The sequence below is a fragment of the Ceratotherium simum genome, chromosome 36, assembly GCF_057802395.1.
Source record: "Ceratotherium simum simum isolate JZ-2026a chromosome 36, ASM5780239v1, whole genome shotgun sequence".
NCBI classification, from domain to species: Eukaryota; Metazoa; Chordata; class Mammalia; order Perissodactyla; family Rhinocerotidae; genus Ceratotherium; species Ceratotherium simum.
This window is the reverse complement of record NC_141935.1, coordinates 23,465,689-23,490,025: the sequence shown is the minus strand read 5'-3', so window position 1 is coordinate 23,490,025 and position 24,337 is coordinate 23,465,689. Positions and strand designations below refer to the sequence as shown.

Genomic DNA, 24,337 nt, shown 5'->3' with positions numbered 1-24,337 from the left:
AGCCAGCAGATGTTAATCACAACGGGAAATGGTATGATTAATTTTGATTTTTAGAGAATGTACCTAGTGGCAATGGGGAAGCTGGATTGGTGGAGCAGAGCCTGGGGGCAAGGTCAAATCCGAAAGCCTTTGTTCTCTCGCCTGCATTGGGTGCCTCCTGTGATTGTTTTCGTGTCCTTGCCTCCCATTCAACCCCATTCCCACCAGTGTCTTCCACTCCATCCACCCCCCAACTGCAGCTGCTTTCGCGAGGTCACCAACTGCCTTCACGGGTCACTGCTGACCTTCATATTGCCCGGTCCAGCAGACAGCTCTCCATCCTTTCTTGACTAGATTATTCAGCTGCATTTGAGGCCACTGGCCACCCCTTCGTCCTTAAAACTTCCCAGGCTCTTGGCTTTTGGACCCCATTCTTCCTCGTTGCTCCTTCTACCTTTCTGGCTTTTCCTGCTCTGGCTCTGTCCTGGCCTCCTCTGCCCTCCCTGGTCCTTCAGCACTGGGTTCCGAGGTACCAGACTTTGGTTTCACCCTCTATAGTTCTTCCTGGGCCGTACTCTGGATTTTCATTTCCACCGCCATGCTGTGCCACTCTTGGGTTTCTGCTTAGCCCAGACTTCTCTGAACTTCAGCTTCAGATATCCAAATGCCTGCCAGGCCCTGGGCTCACCCCAGAGTTCAATTTGGGGAGATGAAAACAATTTCTCAGCAAATTGAAGCAATCTGTAAGCAATAAGTGCGATGCCTCCTTTTTTACTTATTTTACTGTTGCCATTGGCAAATTCTTAGCTGCTCATATATCATATTTGACTGCCAGGAATTAAAAAACTAGGCATTGCAGACCTTTTATGGGCCAGTCATTGTACTGGGCCAAGTGCTTATAAGCGAATGAGGTCAGAGGCAGAGATAATAAGGCAAATTCACAAATACCTATAATTGAAGACAGAAAATGTGAACTTTGTGGACAAAAAATCCACCAGATTTGGCAGCACGTGTTTCCTTTCCCTTTCCTTTTTCTCTTCCCAAAGGAGGAAGGTTTTGTTGTTGCTGTTTTTAAGATAGAAAGAAATGACTGTTTGAATTCTTCTGCTTGAAGCTTTTTGTCCCTTATGGTTTTCCTTAGTTGTCTGGTAAAACTGTCAGCGCCATAGCTATTCTAGACTAAGAACAGGTGTAGGTTCTTACATGGATTCTTACATTAATAGTCATCATAATGGTCTGCAGTGCTGCTGGCCTGCCGGGAACTGTGTGTCATTATGTTGATTTTCACACATTAAGTATTGATGGAGCCCACTACGTGCCAAGTGTCCAAGAAGCCTCTGTTCCTCTCGTGCCTTCCCAGGTTTCACGGATTCAATGCAAAGCCGTCAGGGTGAAACAAACCTGGTAAGAGAAGCCAACCAAGAAACCGGTCTGCCCGGTAGTTGTGTCCAGAATGGGGAGGGAAGGAAACCCAAGGGTGTCCTGACGTGGCTGCAGGTCTGGGGCAGCGTTGGCCCGGTGTCCAGTGGAGGGCAGTGGTGTGCAGACAGTCAGTCACAGGGAGACGTGTCCCTGAGGGCCGACTTCAGCCTTTCCTGAAGGAAATGGTCCCCCATGGAGCACACACCCCAAGCCTAGCTAGGGAAGGTGTTGGTGCGTTCTCAACATTTCCTTTCCGGAGACAGCCTCAGCTCTTATTTGATTGCCAGGAACTTCCAATCCAGGTTAATTCATTAATGACTTATTGAGCACCTCTTCCGAGTCAGTCACCCTCCCGGGTGTGCTACAGTGAAAACAAAGATGTGCACAGGAAGCTGACATGCTAATGAGAGCAGAGGAGGGTGCGGGGGTAAGGCGAGTTCACAAATGATCAAAACTGAAGGCAGAAATAAGCATGTATGGAGCACCTACCACAACAGGGCACAGCACACTGGGGATTCGAGCGGGTCTAAGCATTCCCTGTCCCCCCAGATTTGGGGGCGGTCAGAAGGTAAAGACAAGACAATATAAGGTGTGACTGGATGAAGTTCTTCCTCATGTGTCTGTGGGAGCGGCCCAGAGCTGACCCCCAGGGACCTTCTGTGATCAGAAGCCCTGGAGCTGCCTAGGAACAGTAAGGACTACCTGGGTGTATGTGTGTGTGTGTGTCTGTGTGTGTGTGCAAAGGCGCAGATAGAAGTCACCCTAAGAAACAAAGGCCCTTCTGGGAACCACGCTGAAGGGGGCTCGGAGATCAAAGACCATTCACACCCTCTTGCCACCCCTACCGACACAGGCATCCCCCAGGTGCCTCTCAGAGTTCCGGGAGACTGTCTCTCGCTGTGCTGGTGGCACGCCACTCCAAGAATGCTGACGTTGCCATACTTTGGGCAGGTAACGATCCCTTTAAGGTGAAACAGATTGAAGCAGAAGGAACACACCTCAAAAAACAACAGAGGAAAAAAAGCCTTGTTTTTTTCCAAGGGTGTTGAGAAAGAACAGGCTCCGATTGATCCTTGGGGATCAGAAAGGCCACCCTTAATGCTGCCTCCTCCGGGGGAAGCTGGGTCAGGCCAGGTCAGACGCTGCCCAACCCAGCAGCTCGCTGTTCTAGAGACCAGAGGCCAAAGGAGGGGGCAGAGAGATTCGAGGCTCCTGGCTTGTCAGTTTCATCTGAAACTGATTAAAATGAAATGCAAACCCAAGTAGCTGGGAAGAAAAGGTCAGAATTTTACCCCCTCCTGCTCCCCTCCCTCCTCTGCATGCTGCTCTCTGGCATGAGTCCCGTCACTGCTCGGATTTCTCCTTCACCGGGGCAGCCCCGCGCTGCCCGTAAACCCCAGAGAATGGCCCCATTGTAGATGAGACAAACCAAAATAGCAGTATCTTCTGTTCTCTGTTGGGGAGATTCACTGAAAACCCCAAAGTCCCAGATGTGGACGACAATGGAAGTTGTTGTTGCAAATTAGTGATCCTGGAGCAGATGAGAGGCAGGTAGTCGGAAAACAGCCAGTGTGGTGGGAGAGAGAACAATTACACAGTCACTCCATTAACCCAATTAACAATCCCTGGCAGGAATTCTGTTAATCACTAAAGCAGCACTGTGGGGAAGGTGGGAAAAGGGGACACCCCACGGATGGGGGTGATGAGAGACTGGGGGATGAAAAGGGGATTGCTGCTGGGACAAAAGGGCTGAGGATAAAGCTTGAGTTATTTCTAGGCTGGTAAATGTTATTTTTATCGTTTTTGAAATGTTCTGGATTTTTTTTAACCATGCCCCAGAGCATTTGGATGAATGGTGTTTGCATTAATTAATAAATCAGATGACATCTCCACTCAGCCACAGGCTCTGCTCTGGAAACTCTCCGGGTGGCCTGGGAAGTGGTGACTGTGGACTCTTGATTGATCATAGCTGTCATGTCCTCAGTCATTCAGTCCAACAAGTCAATCAGCACACCCTGAGCATCTACCTGGTGCTCACTGGGGTTTTGTGAGGGGAGGGGGGCGGACACAGCACGAAGAACGCAATGTCTAGTATGCACAACTAGCTATAATAAGCAGTGTTTACAATCAAGGCACAAAATTCTGCTGAGCAGAGAAGGGATAGGTTAATTGGGGGCAGCAATCAGAAAAAGCTGCCCGGGGGCGCTAGATCTTGATGATAAAGGTCAGATTATGACAGACGGCATGGTCAGGCTTTCGGATACCGTGTGAGGATGTGGGCAAAGACACAGAGGCAAGCTTTTAGGGAGCAGATGCAGCCCTCTCCCAGGGAGGCTGGGGTACCTGGAATATGGTGACCTTGGCCACAGAGGTGCCTAGAATGACTGGTTGGGAAAGAGGGCATTGGAGTGGGCAATGACCACTGGAAACATGATGAGGAAGGTCCTCCCACCCCCCCATCTTGACTTTATTTTTTTTAGAGGCCACGGGGTAAGGGACCGGCCTGGGAGCTTCGTGTGGCCACATGGGGCTGCGGGAACCAGGACACTGATAACCACGGCCGTCATAGCAGTAAGTAAGGGGAGAAAGGGAATACCACCAAGCTGAGCACACCGGGTGGCTGTGGGAGGACAGATGAAGATCAGCCCAGTCCCGGGGGAAATAATGATTGATTAGGTGCCTGTCCAGTCTCCTTCCCCACTCAGCCCTGGGAGCCATTGTCCCCCAGCTCCCGCAGGCTCTCACTCCATTGTCCCTCTCTGCACACGTCATTATCCTCTCACCCAATTTCTCTGCTTTGCTCTTACTCCCTTCTCACCTTATCCAGCCTTCCAGCCTCTGTGAAAGGGAAAAATAGTAAAACATACAAAGCTTTTGTTTTCAGGACAAAGATGAGGTGTTCTGTGTCTCAGCCGGGTGTGTCTGGTTGCTCAAGCTCCGGCTAAGCTTCGCTACCCATTCTGGTCTGACTTCAGGAAGCGGGGCTGGGAGAGCAGGCACTGAGCCTTGTGACCAAATACCTCCAACAGGACCATGCGACAGTCCTGCTCAGTAAATATTTTCTCATGGCCAGCATGAGACGCGTGGAGAAACTGGCCCCCACTGGAGTGCTTACGAAAACATTGTTCTTTTATCACTGACCAGTGGCATTTCTGTATTCCCAGAGATATTGTCTCAGGCACGTGACTTGAGAGTTATGGAACTGTCATATGATAGGGGTCAGGGCTGGGAAACATGTCCATCCTGGCTCCTGGGGCTCCTTTCTTCTGAGTGCGGGTCACCAACACCCTCATGGGCACGGCCTTCCTTCTTCCATTCCAGTGTGAAACCACCAGGCTCCCAGCAGGCCCTCCCTCCCTCCGCACAGGCTGGGACCGTGTTTGTGCGTGAACTGATGGGTATCCTATACCCCCGCTGCACCCAACCACACAATACCCGCCTGTTCTCTGAGCACCAGCCCAAAGGCACTCTAGCTTCTTCTCAGGTTTCATAACTGCCCGGCGAGTACACCTGGTCCTTCCCCTGGGACTGCAAGGTTGGAGGCCGAGTAGATGGCCGCCTGGTTTCCCCCACTCCCTGCTCGTGCCAGGCCAGGCCCCTGAGGCCACTGGGCATTTGGAAGCTGACTCACTATTGTGCAAGTCAGAGAGCGCCTCGGCCACTGGGGATGTCCTTCAGGAGTGAGCTGCCTCTTGTTCCAGGCAGGAGGAGACTAACAGGTCTCAGGCTCACCCTCGGCCAGAGGTAGGACAGCTACTTTAGGAGTTCAGGAAGTGCGGATCAGCAGCGGTGTGGTGCCTGGAGAGCTTCCCAGGTCTCCTTGAGAGCCCCTGGCGCATCTCGCAGCAATGCTCAGCTGGGAGGCCCAGGCTCAGCTCTCAGCAAGCCCGGACAGAAATGGCCGCGGAGCTCACCCTGACCTGAGAGCTCCCACTACAAGCCCCAACAGGCCTGTAAAAGGCCTCCGCACTTCCTGGCGTGGGGGTGGCAGTTAGGGCAAGTGGCTGTTGATTGCCGTTGTGTCATTTTCTGGTGCAGTTCCAGGCGGCAGCGCCACCATCTCTCCTCCGTCCAGATGTGGAGGCCAGGGGGGCTGCTTTGAAGCTCCCGCCATTGAACTCCCGTGCCCTGTCTTGGTGTTGGGAAGCCTGGCAGCTGCTCTGGGCCGGCCAAGCCTGCCCCTCGCTGACTTGGGGCTTTTTGGATCAGGGTGTCGGGAAAGCAGAGTTTTGGCAAGAGCCTTGGCAGCTGCTGCCAGGAGGAGGCTGAAGGGAGATAATTAGACCTGGTAATTGGTTTGCTTTTACTTTTTTAAAGGCAACAGTGACTACAGCTGAGAGAAGAAGACAGAGAAGAAAGTTGTCCTCCAGGACCAAGGCTCAACTCCCAATTCTAGGAGAGGATTCTGGCCCCCAACCAGTTTAGCACTTCCTGTCACATCTTGCCTGGCGCATCTGTCTGGCTGTGACATGGTTCTTTGCACCCCATGCTGCCCCCAACACAGCAGTGTAGCTTTACCACACCCCTCTCCATGCTCACCATGTCCATGCTGAGCCGGGGACTAGGCATCTTAAGACTCTGAATCCAAGGGTAACCTTTAGATGGAGTTACCCAACTCTGGCTACTCCAAGAAGAGAATCTGTGGGGCCTCTTGCAAAGGACTTCATTAAAGTCTTTTATTTCTGGGTAGAGCTGACTCATCATTTCCCCCCAGATAGGTTTGCTCTCTGGGCTGTTTCCAGGCCCCCATCCCTCCAGTTGGCCATTTCCCCAGACCAGATGGCTCATATTAGATCTCAATTTGCAACTTGCCACCCTTTGTGGGCACATGTTCTGGATCTGTCCCAACCTGAGCAGCTGATTCACTGGGATGTTCTGGGAAGTCCTCGCTGTTTGATTCCACATCAGCATAGACGCTGCGGGTCAGATGTCCAGTGTTTGTGGGGAGCGTATTGATTCTAAGCCCAGCCATAGACGTGTAATCCTGGGAGACTGAAGTCGGACCTCAGGCTGGGTCCCCCGGAGCCCTGCATCGGGTCCTTGGGAGCTGGTACTGCCTTGGGGAGGGCCGGTTACTCCAAGTCCATCAGAAGATGGAGTAGGTTGGAATCAATGATCTGTTTTGTGGCTGTTTACTATCTTGGGTAAAAGCAGAGGAAAGAATTCATGACCAGCTTGAGCTCTGAGAGGTTTAAACAGGATGGCCTTCCTCTGGCTTCTCTCCTCTCCAGTTATCCGTGCCTTCATTCAGTAGAGAGTTATTGACATACACTGTGTGCCAGACATGGCGCTTAGGGCTCAGGAATGAGGATAAAAAGACAGTTCTTCCTTCACGGGACTTGCTGACTAATGTCTGAGATAGGCAGGTGCTTACAAGAAAGTGAGAGCTGATGTCACGCAGAGATCAAGGGCCTGGGCTCCTATTCCTGCTCTGCCGCTTACAAGCGTGTGACTTGAGGCAAATCACGTAACTACTGCGTGCATCAGTTTCCTCATCTGTAGAATGAGAATAATGATGACACCACCTTAGTGGTTCATGAGGATTAAATTAGTTTACAGAGTTAAAGTGCTTAGAACTCTGCCAGGAATAGTGAGCTTGGTACACATTTGAGATATTGTAAAAGATATTGTAGCATCCGCAGGACTCATTGGATGAAAGACTTAAGAGGAAGGAAGGGGTCATGTATAAATCCCAGGATTCTGGGCTTTGGACATACAGACAGACGTACAGTGGCTGGGAAAGCTGTATTTGGATCTAGGGTCCACTACAATATACATATTTAATCTTGAATAATTATGGCCTTGGTTCGTTCCTTTGTAAAGTGGAGATAATAATATCTTCCCTTCCAACCTCATTGGGAGAAAGGAAGAGAAGCCAACATTTGAATGTACTGTGAACCACACACAGTTTTATTCTGAGGATTGAGAGAAATAACATATTTAAAATGTGTTTATATATATATATATTTTTAAAGATTTTATTTATTTAATTTTTCCCCCCAAAGCCCCAGTAGATAGTTGTATGTCATAGCTGCACATCCTTCTAGTTGCTGTATGTGGGACTCGGCCTCAGGATGGACGGAGAAGTGGTGCCTCGATGCGCACCCAGGATCCGAACCCGGGCCACCAGCATTGCAGCGCGCGCACTTAACCACCAAGCCACAGGGCCGGCCCAAATGTGTTTATATTTTTAAAAAAATACATTGTTGAGCCAGCCCTGATGGTCTAGTTGTTAAAGTTCGGGGCGCTGTGCCTCAGCAGCCCAGGTTCATTTCCCAGTGGCAGAACCACACCACTTGTCTGTCAGTAGCCATGCTGTGGTGGAGGCTCACATAGAAGAACTAGAAGGACTTACAACTAAAATATATACAACTATGTGCTGGGGTTTTGGGGAGGAATAAAAGAGAGAGGGGAAGATTGGCAACAGATGTTAGCTCAGAGCAAATCTTTGCCAGCAAAAAAAAAATATATATATATATATATATATATATATATATATATACATATTGTAAACTGTAGAGTACAACACACAGGGTCATTGGGATTTTCTCTCTACTTTTTCCCGCCCCCGTGGCCAATAGCACGGATAACTGAGAGATGACAGAGAAGCTGACTTTAATAAATAGCAGGTCCTCCTGTACTACTGTTTTGCTTCCACGTGACTCACCACATTTCTGTGCTATTTAGTTTCGGATTACTACAGCCTTGTGACCCCACAGGGGGCTGGTGATATCCTCAGAAGGAGGAGCTGGGGGCACCAAGAAGCATAGTGAGAACTGCTGAGCTTCTAAGAGGAAAAGTTTCACGGATGGTGTGATCTGATGGGTTGAGCACAAACATTCCCCGGCGCAGACCCAGGTCCCTCCAGGTCCTGGAGGGGCTGAGCTTCCAGCTTGTAGGAGCTTGTCAGTGTCTCAGGGCTTCACAGAGCAGGAGCTTGTCAATGGAGGTGGGTGAGGAGGACTCACATCCTTTGACAAGGGGAGAGGCCAGACCAGGGGGCAGGGGTGGGGGGAAAGCGTCAGCCTCGCTGTTTGCTCATCGAGAGCTGCCTTCGCATGTCCCAGAGAGACTTTTTGGCAAGGTCTCAGAGCTCGCCACCAAGATTACAGGCCGGCTGGCCTGGCAACGTGTGGGGGAGGGGGAGTGTGCTGCAGAGCGAGCAGCATTCAGGCCTGTTGGGAGCCTGGCCAACACTAACGGGATTACCATCCGCTGCCCTGCTATCTGCCAGGAAGTTGTGAAATGAAATTTCAAGGACCCTGCCACAGAGAGCCAGAGAGTTCGTGGGATGACTTGGCTGGAAGCAAGAATCCCTGGGGAAATCGGTTCATTTCCCTGGCACTCCATTAGTCTCTGCAGAACAGAAGCTCTGCCGCTGAGGCCGGCAGTGGGCGGCTGTGGGCTCCACGCCTGGTCTGTGCTCTGCTCTGTGCTCTGCTCTGCAGCCTGCCGCCTTGGGTGAGGACTAGAGAGAGGGTACCCTGGCAGGGTGGGGGTGGGGGTGGTGCAGTGACATGAAGGAGTGCCTGAGCTGAACCCCAGGGACGAGTAAGTGATTCCCTGGCTCTCTTCTCTGCCTCTCCCAGGCTTCTGACAACCTAGACTGTAAGGTCCAGAAGAAAACTACCTCGGAAACTTTATCCAACCCTCTAAAGGATGGAGAGAAACAAACCGTGAGCTTGGTGTCCACATTCCTGGTTGGCGGCCTTGCCATGTCACTTAACTAATCTGAGCCTCACTATAATCTGCTTATCTTGCAAGGTGCTTGTGATGATCAATTGAAACAATGCATGGGGAAATTCTTTGTAAACTGTAAAGTGCTTTAAAGGAAGGAATTGCTCCAGGCACAGAATAGAATGCCCAGAGGATAGGAGGAGCTGAGTGGAGACTTTTGGGCCAACTTTCCAGCTGTGCCGGGCTAGCTTTCCTCCTGAAGACAGAGAGAGAGACCTTTCACGTGGACCTTCTTTCTGGCTTCCTCCCATACAAGCATCCCTGCTCTCACTGGTGGTCTGGGGTCCCAGCAAGAAGGAATTTGCCAAGGTCACAGAGCTGACTGGTTTCGTTGTCAGGACAGGTTTACCTGTGACCCCACAGCCGCTGGTCTTGGGGACAGCACACAGGCTGCCCAGTCCAGGGACCACCGGGGGCCCTGTTTTCAGCAGAATCTGTCTTTATAACATGACAGTCAAGAAGGAAACGACCGACAGTGTCTTTACCTTTTATCTAGCAAGAGTGAGTAATCTATTTGGGATATTTAACAAAAACCAGACATTACCTCACTGGTGTCTTATCCAGAACTGCCCCAGTCCTCCCATTAATTCCAGTGACTTGGGGTCCTTTGCCATGTTAAGCAGTATGGGGAGAAATCCACAGACTCGTTTTCTGAGTAAAGGGATTCATAGAACACACAAATTTGGGAAGCCCTCTCTCTTATTTGTGTTCAAGCGTTTTCCCCGGTAAACATCTGTTTCTTCATTCTGAGAACACGGCAGGGGAATTAACCCCAGCCCATCCCCCCAACAGTCCTGACTCTAATCAGGTTTCTCTGGCTCCCCTCCTCCCTAAGGGAGATGAAGAGTTTTGTGTGTGAACTCGCGTGGGCCTCGCAGGGAAGCAGCAGGCAGACCATCCTCTCTGAGGTTGATGGCTATTTTCTAACAGAAGCGTCACAGGCTTTCTCACATCTGAAAGACTGAAGCAAGCATCTCACATCTTCCCCCAGGTGGAGAGAGGACTGCCCGCTGGAGAGAGGACTGCCCGCTTCCTCAAGGAACTGTTGATTGGTCAGAAATGGAATCACCCATGGGTGGTCCTGACATAGGAAGGACACCTATCACGATCCAGGCCAGCCAATGGTACATCCGTGTTTTGTGGTAGAAAATGGAGGCCCAATTAAAAACTTCCATGTATCCAAAATCACCATATATTAGGTGATATGAAGGAATAATTGTTAATTTCGATCGGTGTTATCACGGCGTGATGACTACATAAGAAAACATCCATAGCTGTATAGATGCTTACTCAAGTATGTAGAAGTGAAATGACATACAGTCTGAGGTTTGCTTTAAAATATGGTAGCAGAGGGCCGGCCCTGTGGCTTGGTGGTTAAGTGCGCGCGCTGCGATGCTGGTGGCCGGGTGCGCATCGAGGCACCACTTCTCCGTTCATCCTGAGGCCGAGTCCCGCATACAGCAACTAGAAGGATGTGCAGCTACGACATACAACTATCCACTGCGGCTTTGGGGGGAAAAAATAAAATAAATAAAATCTTTAAAATATGGTAGCAGAAATATACAAAAGAGAAAAGAGATAGATAAAGTGAGACAAAACCTTGTTAATAGTTGAGTCTGAGTAATGATAATGTGGTTTCATTGTACATTTCTCTCAACTTTTGTGGTTGATTGAATACTTTTATAATAAAAAAAAATTAAAGACACTATGAACAGTGCGAAAAGACAAGCCATAGACTGGAAAAAGATATTGAGAACACGAACAACTGACAAAGGATTCCTATCCAAAATATATAAAGAACTCTTACAAATTAGTTTAAAAAAAATCAACCCCACTGGAAAAAAAGAGCCTAGATTAGAGCAAGCAATTCCATTCCCAGAAAGAGAAACTTGAATGGCCAATGTCGACACTCACTGGGGATCAGGAAAATGCAAATTAGAAAACAAGACACCAGTGTATGCCCATAAGATTGGCAAAATGTGAAAGTTTGGCAACATCAAGTACTGGTGGAGATGTAGCGTTTGAAACACATACTTAGAAAGCAAATTGATAGTATCTGTTGGAAAGGTGTGTATCCTACAACCTAGGATTCTACTTCTGAATATATACCACTCAGAAAGTCTTGGGCGAGTGCACATCATATACTTGGGACACACGCTTGGATGTCCATTACAGCATTGTTTATAGTAGCTAAAACTGGAGAAATAATTCATGACATATTCATACAGTGGCATACTACATAGAAGTTAAAATGAATGTATTTCATATATATATATGAATATAATTATGGATGAATTCCCCAAACATAATATGAATGTTGAATGAAATTTTAAAAATTGCAAAACAATATGTATGTTATGATACCATATGTATAAACAATTTAAAACACCTAACATAATATTTTTGACTCTCTTTCTATATGTCATAAGAGTACAAAAATAATTAGGCAGGCTACAGAGCAATAGGAGACTAGTGCTTATCTCCAGAGAAGAGAGAAGGGAATGGGATGATCTCAATCATATCTGTAATGTTTGTTTTTTTCTTTAGGAAAAAACGTAAAAATAGAATCTGAAGCAATTAGATCAACAGAGTGACATTTGAATATCCGGGTGGTAGGTACAGGGTGTTTATTATATTGTTGTTCTCTGTACTGCTCTGCATATTTCAAATATTTTGTAATTTAAAAAACAATTTCTTAATTGGGGCCCTAAAGTTCCTCCTTTCTAGATCTCATCTTTTCCCGGGACTTCAGAATCCCTTGACTCGACTTTCACCCTTATGAAAACGATTCCCGAATCTGATGTTCTGTCCTTTCTCTCCCCAGTGTCGTTTCTAGGTCTCCATCCACTTAGTGGCTAATTCTTCTATCTCGAATTCATCATCCAAGTCGATTATCTCTATCACTGCTGTCTCAAAACAGCTCTTTCTTTTAATTTCTTGTTTCTGTCAGTAGTGCACTCAATAAAAGTTAGTTTTTATTTTCATTAGTCCTTTCAACTTTGACCTCTTCCCACTGAGTTCACCATACAGAGAACTGGCAATTTGTGTTCTTGCAATTCTGTTGGGGATTTTTTTTTTTCTGAAATGTGCTTTTTTCCCCCCACGAAATGTTATCTGACATCAATTATTCCCAAGCTCAAAAACCTTATGGTGGCCCACTGCCAGCCTAAGAAAGTCCAAAATCCTGAACAATTTGCGTCCTTCCTCGAAGTCTGCCGCCTACCTCTCTCTCCGGCTCTCATGCCCACCATGTGCTGTCACGAAAGAGGTGGCCCCCACCCAGTCACGCTGCAGGTTTTTCTGTCTTCCAGCGTGTTCAGTTCTGAGATGCTTTTGCCTTCGAGCTCAGGTCCAACGCCTTCCCCACAAAGTCTTCATCCAGCTCTACGTCCGGAAACCAGTTATAGGCAATGCTCTTTTTGTACAAAACAGGTCTAGAAGGCACCTCCCTTCCCCCTCCCCAGATCCCTTTCCATTAATGCTGAGTTCAATTGTTCGGCAGACCTGGGAAGCAGAGGTGCAATGAGTAGACACGCTCATCCGTATAGTACCTCATCCATATAAACACTGAATCTATCTTTTCCCCTTCCTTTACTTTCTCCTGCTTTTTCTCCTGTGATGTCAATCACAAAGGAGGCTGCCCTCCCATCAGCCTTGCAGAGAAGGTGCGGTGCTGTCCTCTGACTTTTGGCAAGGACCCGATGAAAAGGAGATTCCTTTAAGTGTAATATTGTATCAATTCTAAGATGCACATTTTTTCACATTTTGATATCTCTAAAATTAGGATGCGTTTTACGATCCATGAAAGTTTTCTTTTTTCTTGGTGATATACAAAAATAAAAATGCATCTTATATTGATGGTATCTACAACTGGATAAAATAAGGTATATGGGAAGGTATCTGAAATGCACCTAAAATGCAAATAAACAGCTTTTACTATTTGACATGAATATTAACTATCAGTGTTAAAAATGAGATTTTGGAACACTCTTCTAGGCATGCATACTTTTGAAAAAATGGTTCCAGGGCCAGCCCCGTGGCTTAGTGGTTGGGTGCTCGTGCTCCGCTGCTGGCGGCCTGGGGTTTGGATCCCGGGCGCGCACGGACGCACCGTTTCTCCGGCCATGCTGAGGCCGCGTCCCACATACAGCAACTAGAAGGATGTGCAACTATGATGTACAACTATCTACTGGGGCTTTGGGGGGAAAAAATAAATAAATAAAAAATTTAAAAAAAAAATGGTTCCAGAACAGCATTCCAGCACATTCCCTCACAGAAGCAGCACCGTGGGCATGTCTTATCTATTCTGCCATATTTTGTAAACTATTAGAGGGCAAAGACCCAGAGGAAGATATATCTTGGTATGCTCTATATAAAGAGCAATAAAGCACAGACATAAAGCCCAACAAGCAGAAATTCTGAACAACAGGTTTGTATGAAGGAAGTCACTGACCAGTGGTGTCCGAGGTCTCATGCAGGTAATCAAGAACAGAGCCCCCGGTTCTGTCAATCTAGGCTAGACTGTGCTGCGCTCTGATCTCTTTATGCATGCTCCTCACCACGAGCAGAACCCTTGGGTTATCAGTCATCCCTCCAGGTATGTGCTGTGACAACAGAGGCGCCTGACAGCTGGGTCAGGAATTCGTTGTTTATACTGCCACACTTTCCGGACATGCTTCCCACCTGCTTCCGTGTCACTGCCTCCCGGGAGGTAGGCAGACCAGACTCTTCCATCGTCTTCTGTCGCCTCCTCATACCGCTTCTCCCAACTCTTGGTGAGGTCGGGAGCCCCCACTTAGGTCACTGTCCCTAATTGGTCACCTCATGCCTCATTTGCCCATTCTGTCCGAATGACTTAGGCAGTAAACTCCCCAGGTAGTAACAAGCTGGGTGGTCACGGGAGACTCGAATGCAGCATGGCACTCCGTAAATTATTAACTGTTATAATTGTAAAAGCAAGGAGCTCCAAGTAACCGGAGAGCGAGGGCAGAGAGGGGTTTGAGAACATACACACACACTCTCTCACACACACTCACACAGGATGAGTTTTCTCAGTGACTTTGTTACATGGTTTTTCTGTTCTGCTTTTTTTCTGCACTTGATTGCTTTTGCAGTCATAAATAGGGCTGTCGCCAACTCGGCCCCTGGATGCTTGAGCAGGGGACCGGCTGCAGAGAACTTTTCCTGCTTACGGAAGCAGCAAGGGAATTGCAGGTTCCTTCCAAGGAGCTGGTGTGACTGTAGCGATGGCGGAAGGCAGCCAAAGTGATGAGGGCAAAAAGTCAAAAAATCAGGGAGTCACCTTATGCTTGCAAGAAGCCTTCCACGCAGTATCCCCAGTGCATCCTCTCTCCCTCTCACTGGCGTAGCCTGGTGAATGGAGGTCACGGAACACTATTTTGGGTGCTTAGAGAGGGACAGGAGGCTGCTGGATGTATCAGCCTGCTTGTGGGAGGACAAAGGAACAAAAGCATCACAGGGATGCTGCCCTTTGCCCTTCATCCCGTTGCTGCATCACTCCTGGATGTTTTATCTTTGCCAAAACCATGCTGAGAGGAAGCGACCGAGACAAAGGGGTGACCGTGGAGGCAATTTCTATTTCCAGCCTGTGGCTGACCCTGGCGAGTAACCTTGAGCAGGTCATTAACCCCTCCCTAGGGTGATTATATTGGATTCCAACTTATGTCAAGGAACTCCTGTGAAAATTGATAAGTTGGGATTTTAAAGTGCTTCGAGATGGTAGAAAAGATAACCAACAATATCCCTGTGTTTTGAGCCAGTGTTGTGGGCTGCCCTTGAAATCTGGCTTTCCACGCACCGGCCGTGCTCTCTCCTTCCACTTGGTGGCCGAGTGTAGAACACACTTAGGATTAGTAGTAAAAATAGCTAACGTCTATTAAATGTTGACTATATGCTGGGCGCTTTAGTTTAATGCTCACAGCAACCTTGTGAGGTACAGTTGAAGAAAGGGAAGTCTAGAGAGGTTAAGTAACTTTCCCAAAGTCACACAGTCAATAAACCAGAGCCAGTATCTGAACTCTAGCCTCCTGAGTCTAAGGTCTGCTCTTATCCACAACGTTGGCTCATGTTAAAAAACCAACCATATTGGTCACTAATGACTAATTTGTCATTAGTGAGCACTTGCTGTATGTTCTGCACGAGCTGGGAGGTATGAGATGTGGACAGGAGACAGACGAAGGTCGTGTGCTAAATTGGTGACACCAAAGTGCTTTTGGAGACGTAAGGAAAGAGGGATCAGTGTGGGCTGAACTTGTCGAGGAAGCTTCATGGAGAGGACGAGGCTGGAGCACTCCCGTTTTTTGCCTTCTAAACAGAGTTGGAACATTTAGCCCCTTTAGAGTCACAGTGTCTAAAAAGATACTAATGCATACTGGTTGTGGGAAGAGGTGCGTGGAGGAGGGGCTATTTCAAGGTCAGATCTGGGACCTGCTGTGTATACTGTCTTGAACCGATTCCTAGCGCACTTGGGTTCTTGAAGCCTCTGCAATAAAGAAACCCGTCCACATTATATACTTTGAACTTATACAGTGTTATGTGTCAATTACATCTCAATTAAAAAAAAAAGAAACCTGCATGTCTCCTGAATGTTTCTGGCCATAGAACATTTTTTTCATTGAACTTGTGTCAATCATTCATAGACTTCAAGTTCAGAAACCACTGATGTAAAGGAAAGCACCTCACTGGAGATAGAAGTAGTTGATAATCCTCAAGCAACTTAAAATCAAGCTCCCTGAACAACCAATGTAACTTTTGCCTTACAGAGCCAGCATTCATCACTATCAGTCTTTTGACATTTGGGGTTGTTTTCCTGTGTGTACCATGTTACTACCCCAGCCAGACTATGAATATCTCAAATGCAAACACTTGGCGGGTGTATCTTTTTCTGCCCTATGGCTCCTAGCCCACATCTTCTCTAAAGAAGGTCAATAAATATAGGTTGGTTTAAAAACAGAGACAGAGAGCAGAGAAGAAAATGAAGAAGAAAAAAGCCCCATGCTTGAAATGACAGCAATTATTGGCAATTTGCGACTGATGACTTCGTTGTTAATTGCTACTCATCAATCCATCCTCTTTGCAAGACGAGTGAATTGCTTAAAATGCAAAATAATGTGAATTTTTGTCTCGGCCTTGGTTGGAGCTGGATCTGCAGTTAGAGGGAGCCGGCTTTGGGGCGTGACCTCTAAAAACATCTTCCTTTATTAGCTTGGGCTGCTCTCTGCTGAACTGGGGGTGCCTGGGGTGGCTCCAGCCATAGGAGGTTTGATGCCTGGACCTAGAGTCTGATAAGGTCTGAGTACCCGCTGGGTCAGCATGACTGCAGATGCCAACTGAAGAGCTGCTGGTGATGCCGCTGCTGGCGAGACAACTACCCCAAGGGTGGTGGGGAGCCTGCAATTAAAAGTGCAAGTGACACTTTTCATCTCAGGCATGGTCCCCTGTCTGAACAATGCCTCCCTGCCCTGCCCTTTGGACCCAGTGCCCAGGGTTGGAGAGGGCACTATCTGAGAGGTTTGTGACTTTCAGTCTCTACAGGCCTGTTAGTCTTAAAGGTTCTTCCCGCCCTAAGTCCCTAACCCACCCTAGTTGTGAAACTAACCTGCCCTGGGAGAAGTAATTCATAAACCCTTTGTTCCTGACACCTCGGAGGGGTTTCCGTGCAAATGGGCAGGGGCTTCTCTCCTTTCTTCAGGAGGAAGAAAAGAAGAGGGCTCCTGAGGGGGACCTGCACAGGATAAAGATGTGTCTGGACATTGGTAGCTTTTGCTTACGGAAATTCTGGCTCCTGTGGGCGGAAAATTGATCTGGTTTGTTCTTTTTGTTCTTTGTGGTTGAATTCCCAGTGTGGATCTTGCAAGTTTTGTCCTTGGTGTCAGAACCACCAGGCTTGGTCCTCACTGGGCCTCGAGAACCCTACGGATTCTTCTGCCTCCCCCCACCGAGGAAAGCCAGGGCTGCCTCCTTGGCGCAGACAGCAGGACCTTGGTGGGGGGCTTAGAGAGGTTCCTGCAGAGCCCTGTGGGGGCCTGTGGTCATCTCCCCTCTGGGGCGTTCCAGTTCATGCAGCTATTTAGAAAAGACTGGAAGGAGGAGGTGGAGAGACTCAATGCCTTGAAATAGGATCTGTGGTTGTTTTTCCGCTAAAACCAAATGGATTCCCGCCCACCACCTGGCCTGCTGGTGCCCTTCAAGTCAGTGACCCCTGAAGAGTCGCTGCTGGAGGCGGTGCAGGATGACCACATCCAGGCTCCATCCTCTTAGCTTCCGGAGCGCTCATGGACCAATCTGGAGCCAGCACCATCCTGACTTCCTCCCTCACTGGCTTGTGTTGTGGATCAACGTGAGCCCTCCAGGGCCAAGGTGGAGCCTTGCCTTCAGTTTCCCGTTTAACTTCCCACTGATTCCCAGAGGACTTTGCACACAGTGGACCTCCAGGGAACGCTGCCGGGGGGAGTCTGCCATTGCAATGACAGATTGGGGGAGGAGTTGGGAGTTAGGACGCTGTTTTTAAATCCAATGTTGAGGGGCAAGTGTCAGAATCCCCATCCCTATCCTTAATTTCTCTGATGCCTGCCGAGGAGCCCGGGTGTGCACAGTTCCTAGCCGTATTGCCAACTGTCACACCCATTGCAGCAAAGAGCTGCCCTCAGCAGGGTGTGTGTGGATGGCTCCACCGTGAGGATTTGGCCCCACCCATCTAGCCACAGGCTCTCTTTCTCGTGACTCCCCTTATCACCTGCCCCTCCTGACCATCTAGTCACCCCCACTTCTCCTGTCGGAAGGGGCAACGCTATCTGGTGGGGGCAGCCTCTCCCCTGCATTAAAGCTTGAGGCCAAGGGGCAGGGGAAGCAGGGGTCCAATTGGCGGGGGTCACACAGCACCATCGGTTAGCTCGAGGGGCCTGGCTTCCTCCCCAGGAGTCCCAGGGCGATGGGACCCTGCAAATTGCAGTCAGCTCTTGTAGCCACACGCTTCCAGAGACTTTCTAGGCTGAGCAAAAACACTTGACCGCTACCCCATCTTGGAATTCCAACAGTTTCAACCTCGATAGTGCAGTTAACTGGATGTCTTTCTCAGAATTCGCTTATTCCTAACATGTACAGGGGCCAACATTTACTGTGATCTTCCTATGTGCCCAGCACTACGCCAAGTACTTTCCGTGTATTATCTCATTTAATCCTCACAACAACTCTACAAGGAAGGTTCGGTTATCACCCCAATTTTACTGATGAGCTAACTGAGGATAGAGAGGGTAAATAACTATTCTAGATTATAGAACCGGTACGTGGCAGAGCTAAAAGTCTGACGGAGGCACCAGTCTCGACAACCACAGTACCGTCCCATGAATATGATGACTTTCCTTTGTCCTGGATTAAAGCCTTTCCATTTTACCAAATCCAGGTCTTGTGGATACTGATCTAGCACCAGGGTCAGCAGACTATGTTCTATGGGCGAAGTCTAGCCATAGCCTGTTTTTGTAAGGCCTGCACACCGAGAATGGTTTTTTACATTTTTAAAGGGTTGTTAAAAACACACAAACACACTGAATTGTACATTTAAGATGGTAAATTTTTTTCTGGCTGGGTCTTTAAATGCTTTTTTAAAAAATTGTAGTAAAAACATAACATAAAATTTACCATCTTAGCCATTTTTAAGTGTACAGTTCAGTAGTTTTAAGTATATTCACATTGTTGTGAAACAGATCTCCAGAATTTTTTTGTCTTGCAAAACTGAAACTCTATATCCATTAAAGAGCATCTCTCCATTTCTCCCTCCCCGCAGTCCCTGGAAACCACCATTCTACTTTCCCTTTTTTGTGTGTGAGGAAGATCAGCCCTGAGCTAACATCCATGCCAATCCTCCTCTTTTTGCCGAAGAAGACTGGCCCTGAGCTAACATCCTGGCCCACCTTCCTCCACTTTATGTGGGACGCCGCCACAGCATGGGCTGACAAGCGATACATCAGTGCGTGCCCGGGATCTGAACCCGGGCCACCAGCAGCACGGTGGCCCCTCTACTTGCTGTTTCTATGAATTTGACTGCTTTAGATACTTCATATAAGTGGAATCTACAGTACCTGTATTTGTCTTTTTGTGACTGGCTTATTTCACTTAGCCTAATGTACTCATGTTTCTACCATGTTGTAACATGTGACAGGATTTCCTTTCTTTTTAAGACTGAATAATATTCCATTGCATGTACATACCACATTTTGTCTATCTATTTATCCATCAACGGACATTTGGGTTGCTTCCGCCTGTTGGCTATTGCGAATAGTGCTGCTATGAACATGCGTGTGCAAATATCTCTTCGAAATCCTCCTTCAGTTCTTTTGGATGTGTAACCAGAAGTGGGATTGCTGGATCTATTTTAAATTTTTTGAGGAGCTGCCATATTGTTTTCCATAGTAGCTGCACCCACTTTACAATCCTACCAACAGTGCACAATGGTTCCAGTTTCTCCACATCCTCACCAACACTTGTTATTTTTTTTTTTTAGTGTGAGGTGATATTTCATCGTGGTTTTGATTTGCGTTTCTCTTTAATCAGTGATGTTGCACGTCTTTTCATGTGCTTGTTGCCCATTTGTGTATCATCATTGGAGAAACGTCTATTCAAGTCTTTTGCCTATTTTTTAATTGGGTTATTTGATTTTTTGTTGTTGAGTTGTAGGAGTTCTTTATATATTCTGGATATTAACCCCTTATCAGATATGTGACTTGCAAATATTTTCCCCCATTTCATAGGTTGCTTTTTTAATCTGTTGATTATGTGTTCCTTGATGCACACAAGTTTTTAAGTTTGATGTAGTCCCATTGTCTATTTTGGCTTTTGTTGCCTGTGCTTTTGGCATTATATCCAAGAAATCATTGCATCCAATGTCATGAAGCTTTTCCCTGTTTTTTTTCTACGAGTTTTACAGTTTTGGGTCTTAGGTTTAGGTTTTTTTTTTTTAATTTTTTTTTTAATTTTATTTATTTATTTTTTCCCCCAAAGCCCCAGCAGATAGTTGTAGGTCATAGCTGCACATCCTTCTAGTTGCTGTGTGTGGGACGCGGCCTCACCATGGCCGGAGAAGCAGTGCGTCAGTGCGCGCCCGGGATCGAACCAGGGCCGCCAGCAGCGGAGCGTGCGCACCCAACCGCTAAGCCACAGGGCCAGCCCTAGGTTTAGGTTTTTAATCCATTTTGAGTTAATGGTGCAAGGTAAGCGTCCAACTTCATTCTTTTGCCTATAGATATCCAGTTTTCCCAGCACCATTTTTTGAAGAGACTGCCCTTTCCCCATTGAGAAGATGATAAGTTTTATGTTATGTGTATTTTAACACAATGATTTTAAAAGTAAAAAAAAACCAACAAAGAAGAATATGCAACAGAGATAGTATTTGGCCCACAAAGCCTAAAATACTTACTATTTGTTATCTGGTCCTTTACAAAAAAGTTTGTGGACACCTGAGCTAGCACACCACAGCACGCTACTGCACCATTGTTGCCTGTATTGACAAGGTGATGTCTGCCGTTCTCTAATTCTCTGAGACTCTTCGGACTATGCCTCTTCCAAGAGTGCGCTTAACAATCAAAAACTCAATGAAATCATTCTGTGCCTGAAGATGGAGGTGCCAGTGGGGATTTTAAAATCTTTGGCTAACAATGATGTACACCTGAAACTTTTACAATGTTATAAACCAATGTTACTGCAATAAACAAAAAATTAAAAAAAAAAAAAATATCTTTGGCTACACCTTTGAGTCTGGCCTGGCAAGCTGGCCTACAGCCTGTTTCTTGACTTGCCTGGTTGTGAAATGAGGATGAGAAATTTTGGCCTTGGAATGGAGGGAAATGAAAAAGGGGAGTCTGACCAAGGCTCATCAAGATATTGACAGGGAGCTCTGAAGGCTTCTTAGAGGGAAGAACCAATATGAAGCACAGGCAACATTATTATCTTAGCAAGTCTGTGAGCTCCTTGTCTAAATGTATAAGATAACCCCGCCAGGCTGGAGGAAATATCATTTCTCCTTTCACACTGGATGTGTGAACGCATAACCAACAGAGGCCATCTAAGGTAATGTCTTTTCGTGTCTCACCTCTCTACCCGGGTGTGAATTCCCCGAGGCCTGGTCTGGGTCTCGTACATTTCACTTGGATCTTCTCTGCCCTTAGCAGCACACAGCAGCTCTTTCCATTTGTTTGCTGCCTGACTCACATGTTATGAAAAGACCCTGAATGGAAACAGGCCTCCAGGAAGAGTCTCTAAGGAAATAGGGCTTTCTCTCTGCTCCCCAGAACAATCTTGAGGCCCAGAGAGCCGGTCTGAGCTAGCTGGGAGGGCCCCACTGCCTCAGGTGAGGGGTGCCGGTGGCCCAGGCCTGACTACCCCGGTGTTCCCTCCCTCCCCTTCAGACGCCAGTGCCCCAGCACTCTCTGCTCGTCAGCATTCACCCCTCCTCAGTCCTCCAGGAAACATCATGAGGGTTAATTATTTCTCAGGGCTGACTCAGACAGCGTTTTCCTGCCAAAGAATTCTGTCAGCCAAGCACGGTCCTGCTGTTACCCCCAGTGAGGGAGCCTTTGTCAGCCACGTCAGGGAGGAAGCCCCGCTGACAGGGAGGCCCAAAGCCCTGTAGCTTGGGGTGGGGTCCAGATCTGAGCCCCCAGGGTGGGGTTGGCCACCGGGGAGGGGGCTGTTGCTGGGGGAGCAGGGGAGGCCTGTGTGAGAAGCCAGCTCCAGAACACTCTCACCACCAGGCTGCCTTTCAGCCAGTCCCTGTGGGGCCTCGGCTCGCCTTTCATTTTGTTGATTGGAGATTGTGTCCCTGAATAGAGCTTAATGTCCTTTCCAAATTATCTGTTCTTTTTAAAATTTCCCCTGCTTTCTCCATGTGGTTTAGATTGTCACTGTGTTCCTAATGGCCGAAGGTGGATAATGGGACATCCGGAGAATAGGGATGATCCTCCAACACAAATGGTCTGCCCTGTGAGGCCAAGCTGGGGGAGGCTGTGGGGAGGGAGGGAGAGTCTCTGGGGGACCGAGGCCTGGGAGACATTTTCTCTCGGGGCGCTGTTGGATGGGAGGGCGGTGAGCCCTGGGAGGGTGGGAGACAGGACATTAGAAACAGAACCAGGGCAGAAGTGGAGCCTCGAATCCCGATCTGAAAGGATTGGGATGGCTTGGGGGCGGGAGGGCGGGAGCAGGGGGACTCCAAGAGGCTGAACTGTGCTTGAGAAATCTGGGACCAGAAGCCAGGTAGGGAGGAGGCAGAGGGAACGAGGCCAAGGACTCACTCCACGGGAGCCATTAGCTTCCACCTGCCCTCTGACCACGACGATGTGGGTAGGAAGGTCTCCGCAGGACAATGCAGACCCCGTCATCCCCTCAACCAACCCATGCTACGTTTATGGCTCCTGCTGATGGGCCAAAGCTTTGCCTTCATACAGAAGGAAGAGCACTGTATACAAAAGGAGCCAGGTGACGGCGGGGCTGTCCTTGTGTGAGAAATGATAATTATACCAGTCAATTCCATCTCCTCTAAGAACCAAGACCTGGAGTAAATTACATAGTTACAATGCTACCCTATTCCCCACCCCCCCATCCCCAAAACAACAGAAAACCCAACAACCATGTTTTGCCAGAGTCAACAAATATTTATAGAACAGCTACTACATACAAGGGAGTATTTAATATACTATATCATTTAATCCTCTCAATAAGCCTGCAATCTACTGATCAATCAATAAATGAAGACTCAGAGAAGCTAAAAGGTAGCCAGGAATCACACGACCAGAAGGAGCACTAAACCTAAGCCTGTGGATGCTGAGAATACAGTGGGCTTGGCATCTGCTGAGGGCTCCGTGAATCCTTGTTGAATGAATGAACGTGTGTGCTGGACTCCAAGATCAGGGCTTGCCTACTGCCCCATGCCCGTGTCCAGGGCCCAGAATCTGGGGTGATCAGTGCCTACAAATACGTCTTAGGGGTGTCTTCTAAGATTCCCTTCTTATCCTCTCTCTTGTGCCCTCCTCTCCGCAGCTGCCGTCCTGTCCCCCTGCCCTTTCCAAGAAGGCATTGAATGGAGAAGTTAATTTCACTATTTGATGTACCAAGTAGTCTAGTGCCTACCATGGTGCCAAGCATTATTCTAGATGCTGGGATTAAGAGAGTGAGCAGAATAGATTAAAATCTCTCCCCTTATGGAGCTCACATTCTAGCCAGGGTACAGACACCTGTCTGAGAGATCAGGTTCTGACTGTGACTCGTCAGTCCATGTGTGGATTGGGCGGATTTGGAGGAGAAAGGTCAGAGTTCTGGAACTCCTGGGCTGCTGTGCACAGCCTGGAGCAGACACCTGCTGGGTTGCCTGCCAACCCTCCCTCCCCAACGTTGCCTCCTCCCATCCCTGCGGGTGCACGCATGGGCTCTGCAGCTCCGTCTCTCTGCTGTGGCCTGCTTCCTGGGCCGTGGTTTTTATCTCAGGATGGACTTCTAAACCAAGCTGGGCTAGTTAGTATCTTTGCCACAGGACCTGGAATTGAGACTAAAAGGTTCAGCCTGGGCTGATCTCTTGAACATGTAAAAAACCAGAAGCTGAGGCATGGCTTTTGGTTTATTTTTTATTATTTTATTTTATTTTTCTTACCATGTAAGTAGACTGAAGTGGACATAGACATAGAGATGAGACATGGAAAGACACTTCTGGTACCTTCTAGTCCCTGATTTTGGTATCTTCCTGAGACACAGCCGCTTTCCTGCCAGTGGGTGCAGAAAGAAAACCTCTACCCAGTCGATGACTGATCTTGTTGTGCTTAAGCCGGCTTGAGTTGGTTTCTGCTACTTACAACCAATTCAGTCTCATCTTCGATGTAAACAAAACCTTTGAACTTCTGTTAGGGCAGAAGCAGGAGACCTGGAGCTGCCTTGATATTATCAGGTCTGGGATTGACAGTCAAACTGGGTCCCTAGAGACCACGGATCACTGGGGACACTCCCCTGCCCCGCAGCACCTCTCTTCCAAGGCCAAGGAGCACACAGTGAATGTGAAAATTGATCTGGATACAACCGGAGTCTGACCTTGCCCCAGATCTGCTCTCGTATAGGATCAGACTTTCTGAGCCACATGCTTTTTTTCCCTTGCTCTGGGCCCTAGAAGGGAGTAAAGACTGTGGTCAAAAAAAAAAAAAAAAAA

General features: G+C 48.0%; 1 long non-coding RNA gene across 1 annotated transcript; it reads left to right on the top strand.

Annotated features, from left to right (window-relative positions):
* Positions 1 to 1,212: 1,212 nt before the first annotated feature.
* LOC147912363 (uncharacterized) lies at positions 1,213 to 6,090 on the top strand. The gene is made up of 3 exons (XR_015550005.1): positions 1,213 to 1,383; positions 3,882 to 3,972; positions 5,719 to 6,090. It is a non-coding gene; the product is annotated as an uncharacterized LOC147912363 (long non-coding RNA).
* The last annotated feature ends 18,247 nt before the right edge of the window (positions 6,091 to 24,337 follow it).